The sequence below is a fragment of the Aegilops tauschii genome, chromosome 5, assembly GCF_002575655.3.
Source record: "Aegilops tauschii subsp. strangulata cultivar AL8/78 chromosome 5, Aet v6.0, whole genome shotgun sequence".
Lineage (NCBI taxonomy): Eukaryota > Viridiplantae > Streptophyta > Magnoliopsida > Poales > Poaceae > Aegilops > Aegilops tauschii.
The window spans coordinates 202,464,249-202,489,204 of record NC_053039.3 but is presented as its reverse complement, the minus strand read 5'-3'; the positions used below and the strand labels follow the sequence as shown (position 1 = coordinate 202,489,204).

Sequence of the window (24,956 nt, the reverse complement as noted above, 5' to 3'; positions counted from 1 at the left end):
TAGGGTTCTTGCCAGCCGGGACACGGCGGCTACAAGGGCCAAGCCTAGATTAATCTCCAATGCCCTCTCCACAAGCCGGAGGAGGGTTTATAAAGAGAAGAGCTAAAAGTAGAAAGCGACAGGTTCAACAGGTAAAAGCAACGCGGTAACTTTTAAAAGTAAGTTGACAACGATCTGAACCGTCCAGATGAAGATCTACGGCTGTAAATGCAGCTCGGCAGCGAAGCGGTAAGTTCTTCTAAGCTTCATTGGATTGCAGATCGACGGCTGACACGCATCCAGGCAAAACTCAATGTCACTGTGCTTCATCAGGTGATCTCCAACAGTTACCAGGCCTGACAAGGCCACCCGTGTGCAGCTCCGCCATCGCCTCCCTCCATTGCTGATCTCCATCTCATCTCTTTCTGCAGGGGGCTCATCCTGCCATGGTGCTCAACCACCGATTGAGATTTGGAGGGAGACAAGGAGAGCGCAGCGAAAACAAGCGTGCTAACGGAGGCTCCAGAGATGCAAGGTGATAGGGCCCAGTCTATGCTCCTGTTGTGCTGTTGGGTGAGTTTCTTCACCCTTCTTGTCAACGAGTTGTTCATGTTTAGGGAGGTTCCTGTAATTTTTTTTTTGTTTATTTCAGTCGACTAGATGCTCAGATCTAGCTAGGCTTCCATGTAGGATTGTTTTAACCTTTTATGTTTGTTGGGTGCTTCGGATAAGTTTCTGCAAATGGATTTTTGTTCCTGCTTAGGAGATGCTCTCTGACCTGACTAGAGTCATAGAAAGTTTTTGTTGTCTTTCTTTTCTTAGTTTGTTTGGTACCTTTCTCTTTCCTCATCAAGAAGGGGATTGATTTTTCCTGGAGCTCCTTTTCCCTCTATAAAGGAAATTTTTGCTCCTTTGTTTGATGTGTTTCCCTCCTTTGAATTGTAGGATTTTTAGGATGGGCCTTCGGTCTTCCTATTCATAAGTTTGCCTTTATACTGCATGTTAATTCATTCTATTGGGTAGGTAAATAAACTCCTGTAACTTTACCGAATCATCAATGTTGTCTTTCCTAACCCGAGTTTTTCTTTACAACAATTTGATTGCCTGTGTATTTGTGTAATTTTCTGCATATTCATACGGCTCTGAATGCTGTTCCGTTCCTTGATATTAAAGAAGTTAACTCTTCTTCATAGAAGTTTTTCAAATGCCCTGATGGGATGACCCTAAACATGGATAGTTAAACTTGGTATATCAGCTCAAACACCTGATCGGTAAAATGGAGTTCTATTGGTCCTAACTGCTATTCTAAATCCTTCAAAAAGAAAAAAAAGTGATATACTAAATAAACTATCTGCTCTGTTATTTTTATTTTTTATTTTTGCTTCCATCCATGTATTTATAGTACCCTGGGTAGCTACAACAGTGATGTGTGGCTTGGGGAGCTCCGCACACATCAAGCGACGGCGAGTGCATTCAATGACACCATGCTGTTGGTCCTGGAGAACAAGGTATTGGCATTTGTCGTTGTACAACACTAGAGGACTGGCAAGCGATGTAGTTGTTTGTTCCTTAACCCTGTAAACTATGAACTGAATGGCTACTTCGTTGATGCATATTTATTTAATCGAAGTTTAGTTTTATTATGTCCAGATCTTTGATTCTTTCTACTTTAGTGTGGTCTGAGATATAATGATATTTATTTCATGTGTATCACATATCTATTTATACTTAGTTTGGAAATTGTAGCATCCTCCCCTAACTGCTTCTACTACACTTCATGGAAATAGCTTTTATTTGCTGATGTGATTTGGATTTTTGCTCTACGCAACCATTTCCTATGATTAACTTTAGAAGATGGCGAGAACCGTTGGTTATTCATTAGATTCAAGAAGTTTGTTTGTGCAGCAATCTTGCTGGTGACATCCGATTTTACAATTTGGGTGTGGGTTTTGCTACTGGTGACACCCCAAGAACAGTAGTTGGTGCGTACATTTCCATAGGTCTATGATATTTTAAGATATTCACAAAAGGAGTATTTGAGATGTCCATATTTATATAACTATGTAGTCATGCATATTTCATCTCTTTTCCTAATTGAATGAAGCAATGGTCTTGGAGTAACTGTTATGTAATCTCCGTTGCCAACTGGTCAGCTATGTTCTGGTTTATGCCCTGATGCAGTATATCACTTTCCCGTTTGTGTTCAGGGTATGATGACATTAGGCTGAATGGCAAGAGCGGTAACATCTATTATGATCACAAAGCGGAGAGAAAAGGGATTGCTTCCTCGTCCGGCCTTTCATTTTATTTCTCCATACATGCAAATTATTTTATTCTGGAGCTTTTCTATGGAAGGAATGTTTGCTTGCATCACTCCTGAACTCCAAAAGATTTTTTGTTTAGGCTGTATTTAGATTTTTTTGCTTTTTGAAATGAATGGTAAAGCACCATGTTGGTTACATTAGATTTTTTTTCAGACTGGTGTAAAGTCAATAATTTCTTGATCCCTTTTCAGTTTAAGTAAACCATCCAGATAATCAGGATTTGTTTACCCTATTCAGTGTTTCTCTCGTACCTTGTTTTTGTTTGAAGGTTTGGGCTGGAATAGTTAGATACATGTCTATTATTATTATCTAAAATTACATTCTTTTACAGTTTTCTCACTGTTATATTTGATAACCTTCGGCTGTCTGCCTTCTCCATTTTCTGGTTAGTTGATTGATAAGAGTCAAGTGATGTATGCTTTTTTTAGATAATGTTTAACATAGGGTACATGGTTTTAGAAAAAAAAATCTCATTTACCATTGTATGCATGCACATTCCATCTTATGTCTTCAAGTTGTTATGCAGTTCTGTTTCACGATGAGGTTATAATCTGGAATAGACTTATTGTCGAGTGGTCTCCGTTTTTTGTGGGATACCCACACATCTGTAACTTGGGAGGACCACCCATGCATAGGAAATTGTTGGACGAGAGTACAACGAATTGTGGATTTTCCTTTATTTTTTCTTCAAAATAATTGACTTTGCCTTTGTCTGGTATTGTTGTTCCTCATATTTCAACTGATAAATCATTTTATAGTTCATCTTCTCCATTCATTTGTTAATAATCTAAAAAATCATGAAATGTCACCATAATCTGTCATATATGTGTTTGGACTTGCATTGCAGGTGGTCGTGAATCTCGGGCTCTGCGGGTCCATCTATGACATCCTTGCCGTCGAAGAGGGATTCATCCTTCCAGGATAGGGCTGCTCGATGTATAAAGTAACCAGTGCAATCATCTTTGCCATCCATTTATGTTTGTTAAGGAATGTGTTATGTATATGCTCTGTAAGCTCTGTACAAGATCAATGCCGTTTGGTAACCAGTCACATAAATACTTACTAATTCTGTATGTCGTTTGGTATATGCTCTGTAAGCTCTGTACAAGATCAATGCCTAAAAGGGTGTCTACGTCGCTTTTCCATGCCCTTTAGTGTGTGCAGTTGAGTTGGATACCTAAAGCTCCAGTATGTTTAAGTTCATTACTGTGCAGTTTCCTACTGTTGCATGTAACCCCGAGGTCTTTCTTAGTAGTGCCTAGCATTTGATTGACGTGCGTGCATAGAACTGGAAGTTTTGGGAAGTTTGTGTCTTAGACAGTAAACTGTTTAATATCAGTTTTAAGTTGATGTTTGGTTGCTGCCCACAGCAGCTCTACCAATCCATTGGCGCACCAAAAGATTGGTGACAGATTCGGCCACCGGCATCTCGCCCAGGAATTGGCTACGGAATGAACTGGAAAGAGCCAATGGGCGTTGGCAAGCCAAATATTTGGAGCCCAGCCAAACGGGTACCAAAATGTTTTTGCTGGGGCATTTGGGCACCAAGCCAATTTGTTTGCTTTGTTGGAACAACTGATTGATAGTATCTTCACTGGAAGTTATGTCAGCAGCAGGCATTTGGTCATATATTTATGCCATTGTTCGCGTCGCGGAGGCTTGGCTGGGAAGTTTATGCCCTTTATGTCTATTAAAGTTTAGCTAAAGACATCGATATTTTAATTTTGTGGAGATGCAAAGCAGCTCCGTAGGTAGAGGTATGTAATTAGTCAATACATTTTTAAACTATTAGTTCATCTTCTCAAAACAATTTTAATGTACAGGTAGTGTATCTAAAGTTAGGATCTTTCTACATTGCACAACCAAGTTTCCAGCCTAAAAATATTTAGCCTTTTGTCTAAAATTCTATTGTTAACCTTTTCCATAAACAATTGCTGCCTGCTACACTATACTGGGCATTTCCTTCCAGAGGAAAGGGTGTTGCAGTTCAGTTACCACTTCCTTGTCTAAAAAGCTACCGGCAAAATCGTCTATCAGTTTGAAACAAGTATTGGTCCATTGATATTAGAGTTCATAAGGGGTAGTGGCATCTTCAGGAAAAAATAGTGGCAGAAATGTTCTTTTCTGGTGCAGGAATGATATTACTGCCTGAGTCCTCAAAACGTATTATTTAGTTGCTTTAATTTATAAAGATGCAATTTCTATGTGAATTGTGATGTTCTTGCTTTCACGATAATGTGCTTCAACACTTTATTATTGTTCTCAGATACTGATTTCCCGTCATTTTGGTAGAATGTCCAAGGGAGGAATGATGTGGGCGTAGAAATCGCAGCTCCTCTCAAAGCACATGCAAGATGTTACCATATTATTCCTTATGTTGATTTGTACATGGCGCAGTGAAATTTGAGATATTTTCTAATGTTTGACAAGTAGATAATCAAACAATATAAAGGTTTGGTGAAATATGACCCACATCAAATTTAATAGAAGCCTTCTGATGTGAAATTCAAATCAAATATATGGACTAGCTCATTCGGATACTACATGGGGAAACAACATTTGCTTTCTGAATTCAGTATTGGTTCTATTGGTACAAATAGCTGGATAGTGATCTTAGTGAAATATTAAAGCCTGGTCTAAAATATGAATGGATCTAAATAACACAGAACCAGTGGATAGAAGACTCCATTTTTTATCTATACCGAGGAGCTAAACTTCTAGACATACATGTTTACTGAAACATAAAGCTCCTAACAAATGCAAATATTTGAAAAGCACACACGGTCATAAATGGTTCAAATGTTGCCCGAATGGCGCATTTTTAGCTAAGTCTTACCAAGCACCTAAATTTCTAAAACTGAAAAGATATTAAAGAAACACAAACTGTTTCAGAACACTCTATGGTTGAATTTGGGCCTTGTGCGTTTGGCTATATGTTACCTGAAAAAGATATCAATCAAAAGCTTAGTGAAAAATAAATATATTTTCAACGTGAGGTACCAAATTAAAATGTGCATCTACATCTTACTGTAGAGAACAAGCTTAGATTTTTATTATTATTATAGGGGGTTAAAATTATTGCCATATTGCTTGGTCACAGCTAAAGCAACTAATACATGGATTTTTCTTTAATGTGAACATGGGTTCAGTGTGGAAAAAAAAATAACACGTTGGTCAAAATGCGCCCATTGCATATATTTATCAAACTGGTATAGTCCTTTTTAACTTTGAGCTAACACAGAAAATTGTATAGAGAGAATTTATGGTCACATTTTGAAAACTCTGTTCCATAGTTTGAACCTTCACTTTTCATTACTAAAAAGATCATTGGTATTGCCAAATTGCCAAGCATTTGTTTTCAATTACTCTTGGTTTGAAATGGGACACTGCCATTTGGCGCCATTTGATGCCCAACCGCTTCATATTCTACTTCAAGCAGGCCAACCAAAGAAAATGCTTCGTGGGCTGAATTGAATACCATACGACTACTTTCGAGTAGATATGCGTCTATATGGCACATGCATAGTCTTTTTCTTTCAAACACACTTTTTTTTATAGAAACACTACTTTTTTAAACAGGAGGCTTCTTAAATGGTTTTATACATGGTGTTAGGTATACTTATATTCTTATTAAGCAAAAAAAATATTGTTTTTACATAGCGATCTAAATTCTTACCGTACGTGCTTGCTCAACCAAAAGATTGCTTGAAAAATACATATATTTTCAACACTCATGTTTTTGAGTGAGTCTATAGTACCAAATTGAAATGTTTATGTACATCTCACTATAGACAGCAAGACACCATTCCTTTTCATTAAAGGGGATTAGATTTGCTATCATATGTGCTTGCCCACAACGAAATTAACTAAATCACTTTTTTCAAGGCGCATATGGATTCAGTGGGCCACAGCTAAACCGACTAAACATAGGTTTAATTTCATATATGACTTTCTACTATCAAACTACAATGAGTATATACATCGTCTGTCATTACTAAAGGAAACTATTTTCATCACGAACATGGGTTTAGCGGGTCTCTGCGCCATTTGGCGCAACGGGTCAACTAGTTATATAAAAGAGAAGCAAGCAACTAATCTTGGGGATGCCCGAGTGGCATCCCCTCTTTCTTCTAACGACCATCGGTATTTTACTTGGAGCTATATTTTTATTCGTCACATATCATGAGTTTTGCTTGGAGCGTCTTGTATGATTTGAGTCTTTGCTCGTTTTGCTTTTTATTTTGTGTCATGAATCCTGGCTGGACACACCTATTTGAGAGAGCCAAAATTATGCTATGACTTGTTAGAATTGCTCTCTATGCTTCACTTAAATCTTTATGAGCTATGGAATTGCTCTAGTTCTTCACTTATATCTTTTTTAGCACGGTGTGCTTTAGTATTTTTGAAGAAATGCTCTCATGCTTCAATTTAATTTATTTGAGAGTTAGTAAATTTTTTAAGAAATTCTCTCTTGCTTCACTTAAATTATTTTGAGAGAAGAAAAAATTTATGCTCGTGTTCTTCACTTAAATTTGTTTCAACTATCAAAAGCAACATATGAAATTAGTCCCAAAGTGATAGATATTCAAGAGGGATAAAATAAAAACTTTCATGAAGATCATTGGACAAAATAAACTTGATTCCTTGTAATAGTTTTGTGATATGATGATATAATATGTGAGTCATGTTGATGAGTAATTATGCTTTAGTAAGAATATTGGTGTTAAGGTTTGTGATTACCTATGCAAGCGCGAAAGTATGCAATGAAATTACATCCTACTTGTGGTGCATTATTCGGTGTTAGTTATGCTTAATGCTCGCTTATGAGATTTTTCGTTTCTTGGTTGGATGCTTCTCAATCTTTTGCTAGCCTTCATTTTGCACTAAGTATGATCACTACTTGTGCATCCAAAATCCATAAACCAGTTTTGCCATATGAGTCCACTATACCTACCTATATTTAGTATTATTTTGCCATTCTAAGCAAATTTGTATGTGCCATCTGTAATTTTCAAAATAAATTTCTCTTTTGTGTGCTCGTACAGCTCATGAAACGGTAAGGGGTGGCTGATATATTTCCATGCTAGATGTGTTATTCTCAAGACGAGTGTTTATTCACTTGTCATTGCACGAGAGTATGGCAAAGGTATTAGGGATTGTAACGACCCGAACCTGATAAGATTCGATGTCTCTATGCTAATTGTGCTAGTCCCTCGATCGACTTGCTAGCACACACAGTGTAGCGACCCGACCTCAGATGGTCAAATCTCTGTGCATAAGTGTCATCCCTGGATCGGTATGCTGACACACACAGTACTCAAGGATTTATAACAGAGGTAAATCACATGTATAAAGTAACGTAAATACTATTACCTCAATCCAAATAGCGGAAGTAACAACAAGGTTGTGGATTCCCATCAACACCAACGGCAAAGTTGAGTGTAGAAATCATAACCGTAACGTATCACTTACTCGTCGTAAGAATCCTGCAACATGAGACGTTGCAGCCACAAAGGGTCAGTACATTGAATGTACTGGCAAATTCACACCATAGGATAATGATGAATAATAGCTATCACTACATGCATATACGGCTGGTGGAAAAGCTCTAAGTTTATTTTTGCATAAAGCCAATTTTTCCCTACCTCAAAGGAATAAATTTTATTTAACTACAAAGTTTGTTGAAAAACATTGAGAATGGTACCCCCATCTCAATCCCAATTAAAGGTAATTAATAACCCAACAAAATTAATTTAGAGTGTTGAGATCAACATGATAATCCAAGAACCAGATACTCAAGATGTCCATAACCGGGAACACGGCTAATCATGATTAGTTTGTACACTCTGCAGAGGTTTGCGCACTTTTCCCCACAAGACTCGATCTCCTCCGTTGGATTTCTCGCACTACATGGTGTTTGAGAAACGGATGACTGAGACACAGTCTTTCAGAAGCATTAACTCTAACCCTGGGTAGACAGTACCAACCTACATCCCCTACATCTGCTAGCCTACCGCTGGAAGAGGTCATGCAACATACTCAACTATGCTAGAGCCCATAATAGCTTGTGGCTACACACGGAAGTTTCTAGCATGAATAATCTTATGATCCATTTGAGCTTGGGTGGCGGACCATAGGAGGATCACACGGTATAACCCCGGGATCTCCTAGGACAACACTGGTATAACCCCAGGTGCCCAAAACCAATAATCCACCCAGATGTGTATTAAAGTTGCCACCTTAAATTGAACCATTAATTAACAAACTCACATCTGTCATGGATACACTCAAACCCAATCCACGTCTACGAGCATAGCATAGCAATATAAGCATAACGTAGAAGTAACACCCAAGGGTTTGATAATAAACAGATAATAGGTTCTACCTCATCATCTACTTCCCAATACCCACATGTTAATCAGATCCTACTCATGCAATGTTTGAGGGTTGAAACTAATGCATAAAAACTGGGTAATATAGGGATACAATCAAAGTGTTACTTGCCTGTACTGATGGTGAAGTTGATTCGCACTCATAACTCCTGATAGTTCTACTCGTCACACTCCGGTCAATCTATCGTAAGCAAACAATAGTAATCACACATAAGCAATCACTCAAAAGATCGGAAAGAACGAAGAAGACAATTCGGAAAACATCAAAACCAAGCAAATAACTCTTGCAACATAAAACAATTTCTAACAGTACCAAAATTATGTGAATTTGGCCTTATCAGAAAGTTAGGTCAAGAGCTTCGATTTGCAAAAGGAATCAACCAAATCGGAGTTGTAAAACTCGAGTTATGATCAAACGAAGTTCAAATACAAATCTGTTTGAATTCAAAATTTAAAACTTTCAAAAATATGTTTATGTTGTTTTACTGGATAGAGGGGATCATAACGAAGAAGTGGGCGTTGGTTTCGTTGGATTTGGAATAACGAGCAAGAAGTGGTGCTAGTTTGAAACATAGGGACTAATCTGTAAGAAAGATTATTAAAAATAGGTCCCTGACAAAAATAAACAGAAAAAAGGAAAAAAACTAAATAATGAACGTTCGTTGTGGAACGCTAACGAACGAATACGTTCGCTGCGAAGAGTTAAATAGTGAGCGTTTGCTAACTAACAAGATTAAATAAGAAAAACCGATTTTAAAAAGAAAAACCGAATACGAAATAAACCGGATCGGGGTTATACCGGTTCGGCCGGCTCGGTGAGGAAAACCGACGGCGTTGAACGGCAACAGCGGCGAGCTCTGGCAAGTCCAGGTAGGACGGCGCTGCAGCGGCTCCGGCGAGGTGCGGCAACGGCGGCGGTGGCGCAGGGCGGATGCGGCAAAGGGCGGCGAGCAGCAGGCGTCGGCGCGGCGACAAGGGCTTTAGGCGGCGGCGACTGGTGGTGGGAACGGGGCGGCGGGGGCGGCTTATAAAGGCCGCGGGGTCGGGGTCCCGACTTGGAGCAGGGGGCGACGGCGGCGGCGATGGCTCGGACTCCCTGCCGGAGTCCCGCGCGGGCACGGGCTCGGGGGCGATGGCGGTTGGCGGCTGGGCTTTGCTTGGTTGGAGCTGGGCCGGCCCAGTTTGAGGGAAGGTTTTTTTCTAAAACAATTTCCAGACAAACAAAATTAATAAAAACGAAATAAATAAAAATATTATATAGGCATATAATATATCAAAATTTTCATCAAGAGATTTTCTATGACATGAACATTTTTCTAACGTCAAATAAAATCTTCAAAAATTTAAATAAAGCAAAGAGTGCAACTGTTGCAATAAAACCTCATAAAAATCATTTTACAAAATGATTTCAAATTTATTTCTCTCCAATTTTCTGATCTATGGAATCATTTTACCCTATTTTCCATATATTTTATTTTTGGAGAAAAATAATTTGAATAAAAACCAAAATAACTCCAAATTGAAGATGATTTCAAAGGGGCGTTAAATTTGGTTTCTTTGAAACTTCCAACTCATATTTCATATAATTTGAAGAAGTCATTTTATCTACTCTCATGAAAATCATTGAGTTGCTTAAAGTTTCTGAATTGGAAAAAATATTTCCAAATAAAATTCATATCTTTTCAAAACCCTTTTCACTTAATTAAATGGAAGAAGTCATGTCATCTTCTCTCTAGGGTTTTGTATTTGAAAAGAATTTGAATTCACGGAGATCAAAATGCAAAATGAAAGTTTGGGAAAGTCCTTTTATTCCCTCACATTTAACTTTCAAAAAGTTTCGAATTTCACTCACTTTCAGTCAATCAATCACACAACAATCAAACAAACAATCAAAACTATCTATTTAATATAACATTCCAAAATTTAGAATTTTGGGATGTTACACACAGTACATATGAATACCAAATAAAAAGTGCATCATTTACTATAACGTGTGATCCAGAATTCATAAAGTATTACAATCTCATAGCACATAGCTAACTTTATTCAATAATAACAGCGGAAATTTAGCATAAGCAAACGATGGATCCCATCAATGCCCACTGGCGAAAATGCTGAGTGAAGACTCGCGACCCTACTGTATCTCACTGATCATCTAAAAATCCTGCAACATGATAAGTTGCAGCCACAAAGGGTCAATACATTGAATGTATTGGCAAATCACACAATATGATATAGCAAACCTACATCCACAAAGCAACGTATGACAAACAAAACACACAAGTTAGTTTGGAGAAGAATGTCTTCACCTACCTCCACTACCTGAACTCACAACCGTTTCTAATTTACTCGCCCAAGATAACCCAAAGATTCTAAATAAACATGACAAGAACTTCAGAAGTATCTCAAGTGTGCTTTGTCAATGGCGCATTCTCTAGGAACAATATAGCGCTCTGCCAAGGACGCATTCACCTGATTTAAGTTCCGAAAAGTAAACCTCGCCTCAAGTGCGCTCTGTCAATGGCGCATTATCTAGGGACAATAGAGCGCTCTGCCAGTGACGCATTCACCTGGTTAATAATCCTGAGCCTACGACTATAAACACTCACCACTTTCATGGATCACTCGACACAAGCCCACGTTTACCATGGCAAGTTGATAACACCATCACATAACACAATCCCAAAACATGACAACACGGGATTCACATATCAGGCAAAACATATATCATATCATCAAACCACACATGCATAGCAGAATATAGGATCAGCGAAATCAAAAGTGCAAACTTGCCTTGAAAGGTGCTGAAGTACTCTAACGATTAATTCTGATCCGCTTCACACTCCTGGCAATCTATACGATTAACGAAGGCACCGATAAATAAATTGTACTCACATAACACCACATTAAAGTCGACAGCAAGAAATTCAAATAAAACTCCAATAACAGAAACATCTCAGTAGGTATATATTATCTACATGCTAGTAGGATCACAATGCAAAAAGATCAACTAAATTGGATCAACGGTTTAAAAGATATGGCCTCCAGAAGTTTGAATTCAAATTTAAACAGTGCAAAAGTTTGAAACTTTATTTCTACTAGATGCGCCTGGTCAATATGAGTACACAGGAAAAAGAATCATCTAAATTGGAGTTATAGGCTAAAAGATATACCTAAATGAAAATTTGGTATGAAATCTACCCAAAATAAATTGTGCCAAAACTGATTTCCGGCAGAACTGCTACGGCAGCCGTGGATGTGCCACGTGTCGCGTTGTCACTGGCTGGAAACCATTCACTGTGGGGCTTAAACAGCGGACGGCCACAACTTAAGGAATAACGGTTCGGCAGAGAAAAAAATGTATGATCTAATCTGGACCGTTTAAAGCAGATCAGACGGCACTGGGTAACTCACCTGAGAAACAGGGGAAGTGGGCGCCGGATTTGGGGAAGAAGACCTTGGCGGCTCGGACCTCGATGACGGCGACGGCTACAGGGAATCTTCGGTGGTAGCGGACCAACCAGAGGAAGAGGCGCACGGCGGCGGCGAGTTTGGCGACGTCCACGACGACTGGAAGACCCTCAGGTGGCGATGGCGAGTGGTTGGAGCTTCTGTGGTGGCGGTGTATTTCGCGGCGAGCTCTGTTTGCTCGACTCCGGAGCGTCTCTGCGTGAGATAACCTATGAGGAAGATAGGGGAGGGCAAGGATAAGAGTACAGAGGGGAAAGGGGGCACTGGAAACCTTCTGTAGAGACGAAATCGACCCGGCGGAAGCATGCTGCGATAGCGCAACTCCAGCGAGATCGGAGCGCCGTTCTAGGGCACGGGAGATTGTGATTTTGGCGAAAAATCGGACAAGCAGGACGTGGGGAGTATATATATGGAGGTGGGAGTGCGCGAGGGGCAATGAATCAGCTGATTCGAGGAGATTTGGATCGGGACAGTGAAGAACTCGTTCCCGTGCAGGAGTTCATGTCCAGGATGAAGATGGCCTAGTGGGACCCGCGTCAGTGCAAGCGAGGAGGGAAAAAACAGAAGGAGAGGCCTGCGGGGTGTGGGCTGCTTGCTGAGCAAAAATGGGCCGAAGGCCTGCTAGCGGTTGCTGCTGCGTCGCTCGCGCAGGCGACGGGTAGAGACTAGGCTGCGCTCTGCGGTCCACGTGAACAGTAAAACTCGGAAACCTATTCGTTAAACAACAGGTGCAATATTTGGCCAAAACAAATACTAGACAGGAAGGAAAATTATGGAAACTTACACTAAAATAGTAGTACTACTATGTAACACAGTGAACATTTTTCCGGATCAAATTCGAATTAAAAAAACTCATTCATTTTTTTATACAAAAAAATACTTTGGGCCATATAAATATTCCATACAATAATTTTCCACTCCAGCGAAATTTCAAACAACATTTATAGCATTTAAAAAAAACTATATTGAAGGAGTCATATTTCCTTCTCTCATCATATATTCGTTTGAATACTTTAAAGACCCAAGTAAAAAAAATCCAAAAATGAATCTTTGGGAAAGTCATCTTACTCCCTCTCAATCCGACATTCATTAAACTTCAAAGTTTGAAAACCTTACCAAATTTAGGTTTACAACAAACAAAACAAGCAAGTTTAAATCAATTATATTAACATTCCAAATTTTGAAATTTGGGATGTTACAAATCTACCACCCTTAAAATGAATCTCGTCCTCGAGATTCGAAGAGGCTAGAAATAAAACGGTTAGGTTCGGGATTTACTTGAATATCCATTGATCACCCGAGAGTGTGGATGCTACCACCCTTAGAATCAAAGTCATTGGGTCTTCAAGAATCTTATTTCGTCGATGACATTCCTTAGGTAGAAGCACTGCACTCCTTTGAAATTTTGGATCCTCTATCAAAAGAGTGGTCTTCCAATTGCTGGCCCTTCATGGTTGATAGGTCTTGCGCCAATACTAAACAAAATCGATTCTCTCATGGTGGTCATCAAGCATAATACTTTGGGTTCCTGCATAAAAGGGTCTTGGTTCATCCTCACCGTTAAAACCTACAATTGGTAATGACTGCCTCCTACATGGGTCAAACGCCATACCAGCCTAAGGTTTAGGCTTAACAACGTCGTCTCTCTACTATAGGTAAGTCACTCTAGATTTACCATCCCATATAACAAAAGCGAATAATAAGAGTAAGTCGGCATGGTGATCAATCCATTCCGCACCCAAATCATTACTTTGCATATGGTTTAGAAAATCTGGCATTCTAACACTCGGGCATCCTCACAAACATTCCAAACACTTCTCTTGTTCATGAACTGGGTTTGGATAATTCCATTGGTGTTGCATGCCCACAAAACAATCAAGTGTTCCTTTCAACTCTCGAGTTTCCGTCAACTACTATAAAACATATGCCGATGAATTGTAGCTTCCTCCAGGTTTCTTCCTTCAGCAAGATTGTGCTTGCTTCTTGTCAGATCTTGGTGCATGAGGTAAAACTAGAACTCATCACTGGGTTGCAGCATGTATTAGGATATGGACAGAATCAACACCTAAGGGGAAAACACTACCCATATGCTCATGCTAGCAACAAAAACTCCAACAAAAAACCAAACACTAAATTCACACAAGTCACACCACACAAGCAAAACCTATAGGTAAGGTCATATCCACAAGATATATGATCTCATCGTACTACCGAAATCATTCATCGAACTCAACTTAGTAGTGGTCTTCTGCAACTAAAACTCCTCACAATATACTAATATAAGTAAAGGGTCATCTACATTTGAAGAGAGAAGATATGAGTATGAGAGTGAGGACTAACAAGTAGACAGAAAGTTGGAAAGCAAGTTTTTCACTCCTATGGCTTCTCTAATCCATTTTCTAGGGTCACGACCTACACACAACACACTGCTCTGATACCATCTGTAACGACCCGAACCTGATAAGATTCGATGTCTCTGTGCTCACTGTGCTAGTCCCTGGATCGACTCGCTAGCACACACAGTACATATGAATACCAAATAAAAAGTGCATCATTTACTATAACGTGTGATACAGAATTCATAAAGTATTACAATCTCATAGCACATAGCTAACTTTATTCAATAATAACAGCGGAAATGTAGCATAAGCAAACGATGAATCCCATCAATGCCCACTGGCGAAAATGCTGAGTGAAGACTCGCGACCCTACTGTATCTCACTAATTATTTGAAAATCCTGCAACATGATAAGTTGCAGCCACAAAGGGTCAATACATTGAATGTATTGGCAAATCACACAATATGATATAGCAAACCTACATCCACAAAGAAATGTATGACAAACAAAACACACAAGTTAGTTTAGAGAAGAATGTCTTCACCTACCTCCACTACCTGAACTCACAACCGTTTCTATTTTACTCGCCCAAGATAACCCAAATATTCTAAATAAACATGACAAGAACTTCAGAAGTATCTCAAGTGCGCTTTGTCAATGGCGCATTCTCTAGGAACAATAGAGTGCTCTGCCAAGGACGCATTCACCTGATTTAAGTTCTGAAAACTAAACCTCGCCTCAAGTGCGCTCTGTCAATGGCGCATTCTCTAGGGACAATAGAGCGCTCTGCCAGTGACGCATTCACCTGGTTAATAATCCCGAGCCTACAACTATAAACACTCACCACTTTCATGGATCACTCGACACAAGCCCACGTCTACCATGGCAAGTTGATCACACCATCACATAACACAATCAATACCAAAACATGACAACACGGGATTCACATATCAGGCAAAACATATATCATATCATCAAACCACACATGCATAGCAGAATATAGGATGAGCAAATCAAAAGTGCAAACTTGCCTTGAAAGGTGCTGAAGTACTCTAACGATTAATTTTGATCCGCTTCACACTCCTGGCAATCTATACGATTAACGAAGGCACCGATAATAAATTGTACTCACATAACACCACATTAAAGTCGACAGCAATAAATTCAAATAAAACTCCAATAACAGAAACATATCAGTAGGTATATATTATCTACATGCTAGTAGGATCACAATGCAAAAAGAATCAACTAAATTGGATCAACGGATTAAAAGATATGGCCTCTGGAAGTTTGAATTCAAATTTGAACAGTGCAAAAGTTTGAAACTTCAGTTCTACTAGATGCGCCTGGTCAATATGAGTACACGGGAAAAAGAATCATCTAAATTGGAGTTATAGGCTAAAAGATATACCTAAATGAAAATTTGGTATGAAATCTACCCAAAATAAATTGTGCCAAAACTAATTTCCGGAAGAACTGATGCGGCAGCTGTGGATGTGCCACGTGTCGCGTTGTCACTGGCTGGAAACCGTTTGCTACGGGGCTTAAACGGCGGACGGCCATAACTTAAGGAATAACGGTTCGGCAGAGAAAAAAAATGTATGATCTAATCTGGATCGTTTAATTCAGATCAGACGGCGCTGGGTAACTCACCGGAGAAACAGGGGAAGTGGGCGCCGAACTTGGGGAAGAAGACCTCGGCGGCTCGGACCTCGACGACGGTGACGACTACAGGGAATCTCCGGCGGCAGCGGACCAACCAGAAGAAGAGGTGCACGGTGGCGGCGAGTTTGGCGACGTCCACGACGACTGGAAGACCCTCAGGTGGCGATGGCGAGTGGTTGGAGCTTCTGTGGCAGCGGTGTATTTTGGGGCGAGCTCCGTTTGCTCGACTCCGGAGCGTCTCTGCGCGAGATAACCTATGAGGAAGATAGGGGAGGGCAAGGATAAGAGTACAGAGGGGAAAGGAGGCACTGGAAACCTTCTGTAGAGACGAAATCGACCCGGTGGAAGCGTGCTGCGACAGCGCAACTCCGGCTAGATCGGAGCGCCGTTCTAGGGCATGGGAGATTGCGATTTTGGCGAAAAATCGGACAAGCAGGACATGGGGAGTATATATATGGAGGTGGGAGTGCGCGAGGGGCAACGAATCAGCTGATTCGAGGAGATTTGGATCGGGACAGTGAAGAACTCGTTCCCGTGCAGGAGTTCGTGTCCAGGATGAAGACGGCCCAGTGGGACCCAGCGTCAGTGCAAGCGAGGAGGAAAAAAAACAGAAGGAGAGGCCTGCGGGGTGTGGGCTGCTTGCTGAGCAGAAATGGGCCGCAGGCCTTCTAGCGGTTGCTGCTGCGTCACTCGCACGGGCGACAGGTAGAGACTGGGCTGCGCTCTGCAGTCCAGGTGAACAGTAAAACTGGGAAACCTATTCGTTAAACAACTGGTGCAATATTTGGCCAAAACAAATACCAGACATGAAGGAAAATTATGGAAACTTACACTAAAATAGTAGTACTAGAATGTAACACAGTGAACATTTTTCCGAATAATATGAATTAAAAAAACTCATTCATTTTTTTATACAAACGAATACTTTGGGCTATATAAATATTCCATACAATAATTTTCAACTCCAGAGAAATTTCAAACAACATTTATAGAATTTAAAAAAACTATATTGAAGGAGTCATATTTCCTTCTCTCATCATCTATTCGTTTGAATACTTTAAAGACCCAAGTAAAAAAAATCCAAAAATGAATCTTTGGGAAAGTCATCTTTTTCCCTCTCAATCCGACATTCATTAAACTTCAAAGTTTGAAAACCTTACCAAATTTAGGCTTACAACAAACAAAACAAGCAAGTTTAAATCAATTAAATTAACATTCCAAATTTTGAAATTTGGGATGTTACAGGGATGCCCAGTCCCGAAATGAAAAATGAATTTACTTTATGTTGTCAAATAATAAATTCCTTGGAAAGTGTTGGTATGGAAGGCACCCGTGGATGCGGTTAGGCATGGAAAGTGAAAGTATCCGATGAACTTTGAGTTTATGATCAGATCTATGTTTTTATCGATGAAAGTTATTTGAGTCTTTTGATCTCTTATATGCATGATTACTTATAGCCTCATATTTCTTCTTCGAGTCTTCGGTTTAGTTAGGCCAACTAGATCGATTTTTTTGCCATGGGAAGAGGTGCTTTGTGATGGGTTCGATCTTACGGTGCTTGATCCCAGTGAAAGAAGGGGAACAGACACGTATGTGTCATTGCTATTAAGGATAACAAGATGGGGTCTAGTTCTACATAAGTAGATCTTGTCTACATCATGTCATCGTTCTTATTGCATTACTCCGTTTCTCCATGAACTTAATACACTAGATGCATGCTGGATAGCGGTCGATGTGTGGAGTAATAGTAGTAGATGCAGGCAGGAGTCTGTCTACTAATCTTGGACGTGATGCCTATATAATGATCATTGCCTAGATATCGTCATGATTATTCGAAATTCTCTCAATTGCCCAACATTAATTTGTTTACCCGTCGTATGCTATTTTTCTCGAGAGAAGGCACTAGTGAAATATACGGCCCCCGGGTCTCTTCTTTATTATATTTGCCTTCGTGATCTATATTTATTTGCATTTATTTTCAGATCTATTAATCCAAAAATCCAAAAATACCTTGCTAAAATTTATTATTATTTATTTTATCTCGCGTTCCCGCAAGATCTATTTATCCAGTCTATTACAATTTTACCTATCCTTTTACCCGTGAGGGATTGACAACCCCTCTCTTACGTGGGGTTGCAAGTGTTTGTTCTTTGTGTGCAGGAGCCGTTTACGTGGTGTTGCATTGGTCTCCTACTGGTTCGATAACCTTGATCTCATCACTGAGGGAAATACCTACCATAGCTGTGCTGCATCATCCCTTCCTCTTTGGCGAAATACCGATGTAGTTCAAGCCGCATCAAGCACCTGTTCTGTGGCTGTACTGCATTCGAGTACCTTTGTCTTCAGGCGATCAATGGGTTGAGTAGCTTCCACATCACCTCCATGATTCTCCAGACTATTTACGTGTGTTGCTGGTGCGGCAAGAAGACATCACAAGATGTGTACCACAGTATGGTCACTGAGGACGCACCTGCACTTGAGAGATTACTTGTAGTTGATCAAGAAGGTCCAACAGGAATCAATGTCATTTCTACGCCAAAAGTGATAGTGGTGGGCTACTCGTCTGACAAATGCTCCAAACTTGTTATTGGATCCACACCCGTTCAGGTACAACAGCCGCCTTCTACCTCTCCTTCTACAAATTAACATTATTTCTAATTTTGAAGATGCATGTTCATCTGTCATCCAGAAAATGATTCCGACAAGCTTGACCCCGAAACTGCGCACAGTGAAGGTCTTAGCACTAGAATCTATCGGCCCTAACCAGGAGCACGTTGTCAGTTTCCTGAGATGCTTTCCGTGCCTGGAGAAGCTATATATTGAGGTGATGTTCCTTTCCTATTAAATGTCAACCATAAGGGAGTTTAATTTGTGGCACCTTTTTCCAAGTTTACAATGACAATGTACTACGATTTCTGAAGGATTCTTTTGGAGGATTTCAGTACATACATGCCCCCCTATTGGTTGCTTGATCCATATGGTTACAATCCATAAGCATATCTCCTTTGGATTCATATGTACTAGTTTTCTAAGGGAACTTTTAATCCCCTCCAACCTCTTGTGAAGAAGGCTACATTTTTCTAGATTGTAATCAAATGCCCATGTTAATTATGTCAGATCAAAGATGGAATGTTAGTGCATTTTACAAAACCTGCAAATCAAATAGGCCTGTAGTAGTGTTTAAAACTGCATGTAGGCACTAACACATTTTCTTCTTTTGCAGATAAGATTAGGACCAGTGGTGGATAATGTGATACAATATAAGAATCACATCGAATGCCTAGATCTGCATCTCTCACAAATTACTTTGAACTCCTACTAAGGGACCTTACCAGAGATTATATTCGCCAGGTTCTTTATTTCCAGAGCAAGGGTGCTCAAGGAAATGAGGTTTGCCCTACATTTATTTCGCAAACATGAATGGTTTGTTGATAACCCACAAGTATAGGGGATCGCAACAGTTTTCGAGGGTAGAGTATTCAACCCAAATTTATTGATTCGACACAAGGGGAGCCAAAGAATATTCTCAAGTATTAGCAGTTGAGTTGTCAATTCAACCACACCTAGATAACTTAATATCTGCAGCAAAGTATTTAGTAGCAAAGTAGTATGGAAGTAACGGCAATTGTGGCAAAAGTAACAGTAGCAGTTTTGTAGTAATTGTAATAGTGGCAACGGTAAAGTAGCTAAGAAAAGATCAATATGTGAAAAGCTCGTAGGCATTGGATCAGTGATGGATAATTATGTCGGATGCGATTCCTCATGCAACAGTTATAACATAGGGTGACACAAAACTAGCTCCAACTTCAATGTAATGTAGGCATGTATTCATAATATAGTCATATGTGCTTATGGAAAAGAACTTGCATGACATCTTTTGTCCTACCCTCCCGTGGCAGCGGGGTCCTATTGGAAACTAAGGGATATTAAGTCCTCCTTTTAATAGAGTACAGGGCCAAAGCATTAACACTTAGTTAATACAGGAACTCCTCAAACTACGGTCATCACCGGGAGTGGTTCCGATTATTGTCACTTCGGGGTTACCGGATCATAACACATAGTAGGTGACTATTGACTTGCAAGATAGGATCAAGAAACTCACATATATATTCATGAAAACATAATAGGTTCATATCTGAAATCATGGCACTCGGGCCCTAGTGACAAGCATTAAGCATAGCAAAGTCATAGCAACATCAATCTCAGAACATAGTGGATACTAGGGATCAAACCCTAACAAAACTAACTCGATTACATGATAAATCTCATCCAACCCACCGTCCAGCAAGCCTACGATGGAATTACTCACTCACAACGGTGAGCATCACGAAATTGGTGATGGAGGAAGGTTGGTGATGACGACGGCGACGGATTCCCCTCTCCGGAGCCCCGAACGGACACCAGATCAGCCCTCCCGAGAGAGATTAGGGCTTGGCGACGGCTCCGTATCGTAAAACGCGATGAATCCTTCTCTCTGATTTTTTTCTCCCTGAACGTGAATATATAGAGTTGGAGTTGAGGTCGGTGGAGTTCCAGGGGGCCCACGAGGCAGGGGGCGCGCCCAGGGGGTAGACGCGCCCCCACCCTCGTGGACAGGGTGTGGGCCCCCTGGTCTTGATTCTTTTGTCAGTATTTTTTATATATTCCAAAACTATTCTCCGTGAAGTTTCAGGTCATTCCGAGAACTTTTATTTCTGCACAAAAATAACACCATGGCAATTCTGCTGAAAACAGCGTCAGTCCGGGTTAGTTCCATTCAAATCATGCAAGTTAGAGTCCAAAACAAGGGCAAAAGTGTTTGGAAAAGTAGATACGATGGAGACGTATCAACTCCCCCAAGCTTAAACCTTTGCTTGTCCTCAAGCAATTCAGTTGATAAACTGAAAGTGATAAAGAAAAACTTTTACAAACTCTGATTGCTCTTTTTGTTGTAAATATGTAAAGCCAGCATTCAAGTTTTCAGCAAAGATTATGAACTAACTATATTCACAATAACATTTAGGTCTCATGTTTACTCATATCAATGGCATAATCAACTAACGAGCAATAATAATAAATCTCGGATGACAACACTTTCTCAAAACAATCATAATATGATATGACAAGATGGTATCTCGCTAGCCCTTTCTGAGACCGCAAAACATAAATGCAGAGCACCTCTGAAGATGAAGGACTGACTAAACATTGTAATTCATGGTAAAAGAGATCCAGTCATAGTCATACTCAATATAAATTAATAGTAATGGATGCAAATGACAGCAGTGCTCTCCAACTGGTGCTTTTTAATAAGAGGAGGATGAGTCAACATAAAAGTAAATAGATAGGCCCTTCGCGGAGGGAAGCAGGGATTTGTAGAGGTGCCAGAGCTCGGTTTTGAAATAGATATAAATAATATTTTGAGCGGCATACTTTCATTGTCAACATAACAACCGAGAGATCTCGATATCTTCGATGCTACACACATTATATGCGGTTCCCAAGAAGAATGGTAAAGTTTATACTCCCCCACCACCAACAAGCATCAATACATGGCTTGCCTGTAACAACGGGTGCCTCGAACTAACAACAGTCCTGGGGGAGTTTTGTTTGCAATTATTTTGATTTGGTTTGAGCATGGGACTGAGTATCCCGATGACCAGCCATTTTCTCGTGAGTGAGGAGCGGAGTCCACTCCTCTTGAGAATAACCCGCCTAGCATGGAAGATACAGACAACCCTAGTTGATACATGAGCTATTTGAGCATACAAAATAGAATTTCATTTGAAGGTTTAGAGTTTGGCACATACAAATTTACTTGGAACGGCAGGTAGATACCGCATATAGGAAGGTATGGTGGACTCATATGGAATAACTTTGGGGTTTATGGAAGTGGATGCACAAGCAGTATTCCCGCTTAGTACAAGTGAAGGCTAGAAAAAGACTGGGAAGCGACCAACTAGAGAGCGACAACAGTCATGAACATGCATTAAAATTAATCAACACTGAGTGCAAGCATGAGTAGGATATAATTCACCATGAACATAAATATCGTGGAGGCTATGTTGATTTTGTTTCAACTACATGTGTGAACATGTGCCAAGTCAAGCCACTCGAATCGTTCAAAGGAGGATACCACCCTATCATACCATCACAACCATTTTAACAGTATGTTGGCACGCAAGGTAAACCATTATAAAATCCTAGCTAATTAAGCATGGCATGAGCAACTATAATCTCTAATTGTCATTACAAATATGTTTCATTCATAATAGGCTGAATCAAGAACGATGAACTAATCATATTTACAAAAACAAGATAGGTCGAATTCATACCAGCTTTTCTCATCTCAATCAGTCCATCATATATCGTCATTATTGCCTTTCACTTGCACAACCGAATGGTGTGGATAATAATAATAGTGCACGTGCATTGGACTAAGCTGGAATCTGCAAGCATTTTAATACAAGGGAGAAGACAAAGTAATATGGGCTCCTGGTTAAGTCAACAACAATGCATAATAGAGCCACTTCAACATTTTGATCATGGTCTTCTCCTCTTAACCCCCAAAGAAAAGAAAAGAAATAAAACTATTTACACGGGAAAGCTTCCAACAAGCAAAAGAAGAACGAGAAATCTTTTTGGGTTTTCTTTTAATTATTACTACTACACGCATGGAAAGTAAACTAGCTAAAAGCCACAACTAATTTTTTTTCTCAAGGTTATTCAAACACACAAGAAGAAGGCTTAAACAGAAAATAAACTAGCATGGATAGTACAATGGAAAAGTATGAGCACTGACAACTGGCATGAGTGTGTGAACATGAATGTAATGTCGGTGAGAAATACGTACTCCCCCAAGCTTAGGCTTTTGGCCTAAGTTGGTCTATGCCCATGGATCAAAGTGGTACTCTCCAGTGTACCGAGGAAGATCCTCGGGGTGCCACTGATTAGCGAGCTCCTCCAGATCCCACTGATAAACAGACTGTCAATAAGGGTCCAGGGGTGGCTCCGGCTCAGGCTCTGGAACTGGTGTCAGTCTCCAGTACGCATAAATGGCCTCCGGCAGGGTGAGGTACGTGCCTGAAAAATGTTAAACAAAGAGGGCATAGGCAAGGTAATAATCTCACAATAATTTTTATCAAAATCAATTTATACCTAAGCATCTTCTTCTTATCTTTAACAATAAAGTCATGTGCTACCATACTCTTATAATCTAGAAAGACAGGGGGCAGCAACTTTTCTTCTTTCTCATAATGCCTAATAGGTATATTAAAGTGTGCAGCAAGGCGCGAGGCAAAGATGCCACCGAGGATGGGGCCCTTTGTATGGTTCAGACTTAATCGTTTAGCAATAATAGCGCCTAGACTGAAAGTTGTATCACGAAACAAAGCATGGCCTAAAATAACAATATCAGGAGCACTAAGATTTCCACTGTTCCCGTGAATCAAGCATCTACTAGCAAATATTGCAAAGTAACGTAGAGCAGGAAAACGTATGCTAGTAACTCTTGCACCGAAAACTTTCCTCGTTTCCCCTATAGCAATTTCATTAATAGATCCCTCCACATCATTACGGTGTGGTTCCTCTATGCTGCCCTCAAAGGGTATCTTGCATACCCGACAAAAATCATATAAGGTCATCACCTTAAATTCATCATATAAATGAATCTCCACTGAAGGTGGTGATCTCCTAGCATGGAAATGAAAATTTTGCACAAAAATATTAGTGAGTAGGAGATACTGTTCGCGCTGGTCGCAGAGGAAGTCGGTGAGGCCAGCATTCTCAGCCAAATAATAAAAATCATCATGAATCCCGGCTGCCTTCAGGAACTCATCACAAGGCCATTCACATGGCCGAACCTCCGTACTGCGAGAGAGATTATATTTGGGCTTCTTATCCTCCTCAGTTTGCTTATCCTTCGAGCTTAGGCTCGAAGAGCCTCTCAACAATCTCTTCATCATTTTCTTTTTCTGGAAATTTCTGAAATTTTTAGTAACTCAAAATAAAAGTGAACCAAACTCAACAAAATTGATAGCAACTACTCCCACAAGTGCCTAGAGACTACATCATGCATTAGAACTACTTGGGACCAAATAAATTTGACATGCAAGCTCAAGAACAGGGTCACCTAAGCAGCAAAAATTTGAAATGAATAAAGCACTAGAACAAAAACTAATTGGACCATTGGAGGAGTCACAAACCGAAGAACAATCCCCCAAAGTAGCTTTGTGAGTGGAGCTTTGAGCAAGGAGATCAAAAATCGCAGCAAAACGAGCTAGAACACGGGTTTGAGCTGGTTGGTGATTTTTTCTGGAGGAAGAAGGAGTATGTGGGTGCTGGAATAAGTGGAGGGGGGCCACGTGGGGCCCATGAGGCAGGGGGCGTGCCCAGGGGGTAGGGCACGCCCTGCACCCTTGTGGCCAGGTGGTTGCCCCCTCTGGTGTGTTCTCAGTGCCAGATGTTCTTAAATATTCTAGAAAAAAATCATATTTCATTTTCGGGGCATTTGGAGAACTTTTATTTTCGGGGTATTTTTAATTGCATGGATAATTCAGAAAATAGACAGAAAGTACTATTTTTGCTTTATTTAATCTAAATAACAGAAAGTAAAAAGAGGGTACAGAGAGTTGTACTTTCTAACTTCATCCATCTCATGCTCATCAAAAGGAATCCACTAACAAGGTTGATCAAGTCTTGTGAACAAACTCATTCCGAATCGCATGAAACCGGAGAATTTTCGAATAGCTCTAGGTTACCTCAACGGGGATATGCACGTCCCCAACAATAAGAATATCATATTTCTTTTT

General features: G+C 40.1%; 1 long non-coding RNA gene across 1 annotated transcript; it reads right to left on the bottom strand.

The window, feature by feature from the left end:
* Window positions 1-10,629: 10,629 nt before the first annotated feature.
* On the bottom strand, window positions 10,630-12,706 carry LOC120964450 (uncharacterized). The gene is made up of 3 exons (XR_005756815.3): window positions 12,438-12,706; window positions 12,110-12,361; window positions 10,630-11,548 (listed from the first exon to the last, which is right to left on the bottom strand). It is a non-coding gene; the product is annotated as an uncharacterized lncRNA (long non-coding RNA).
* Window positions 12,707-24,956: the final 12,250 nt, after the last annotated feature.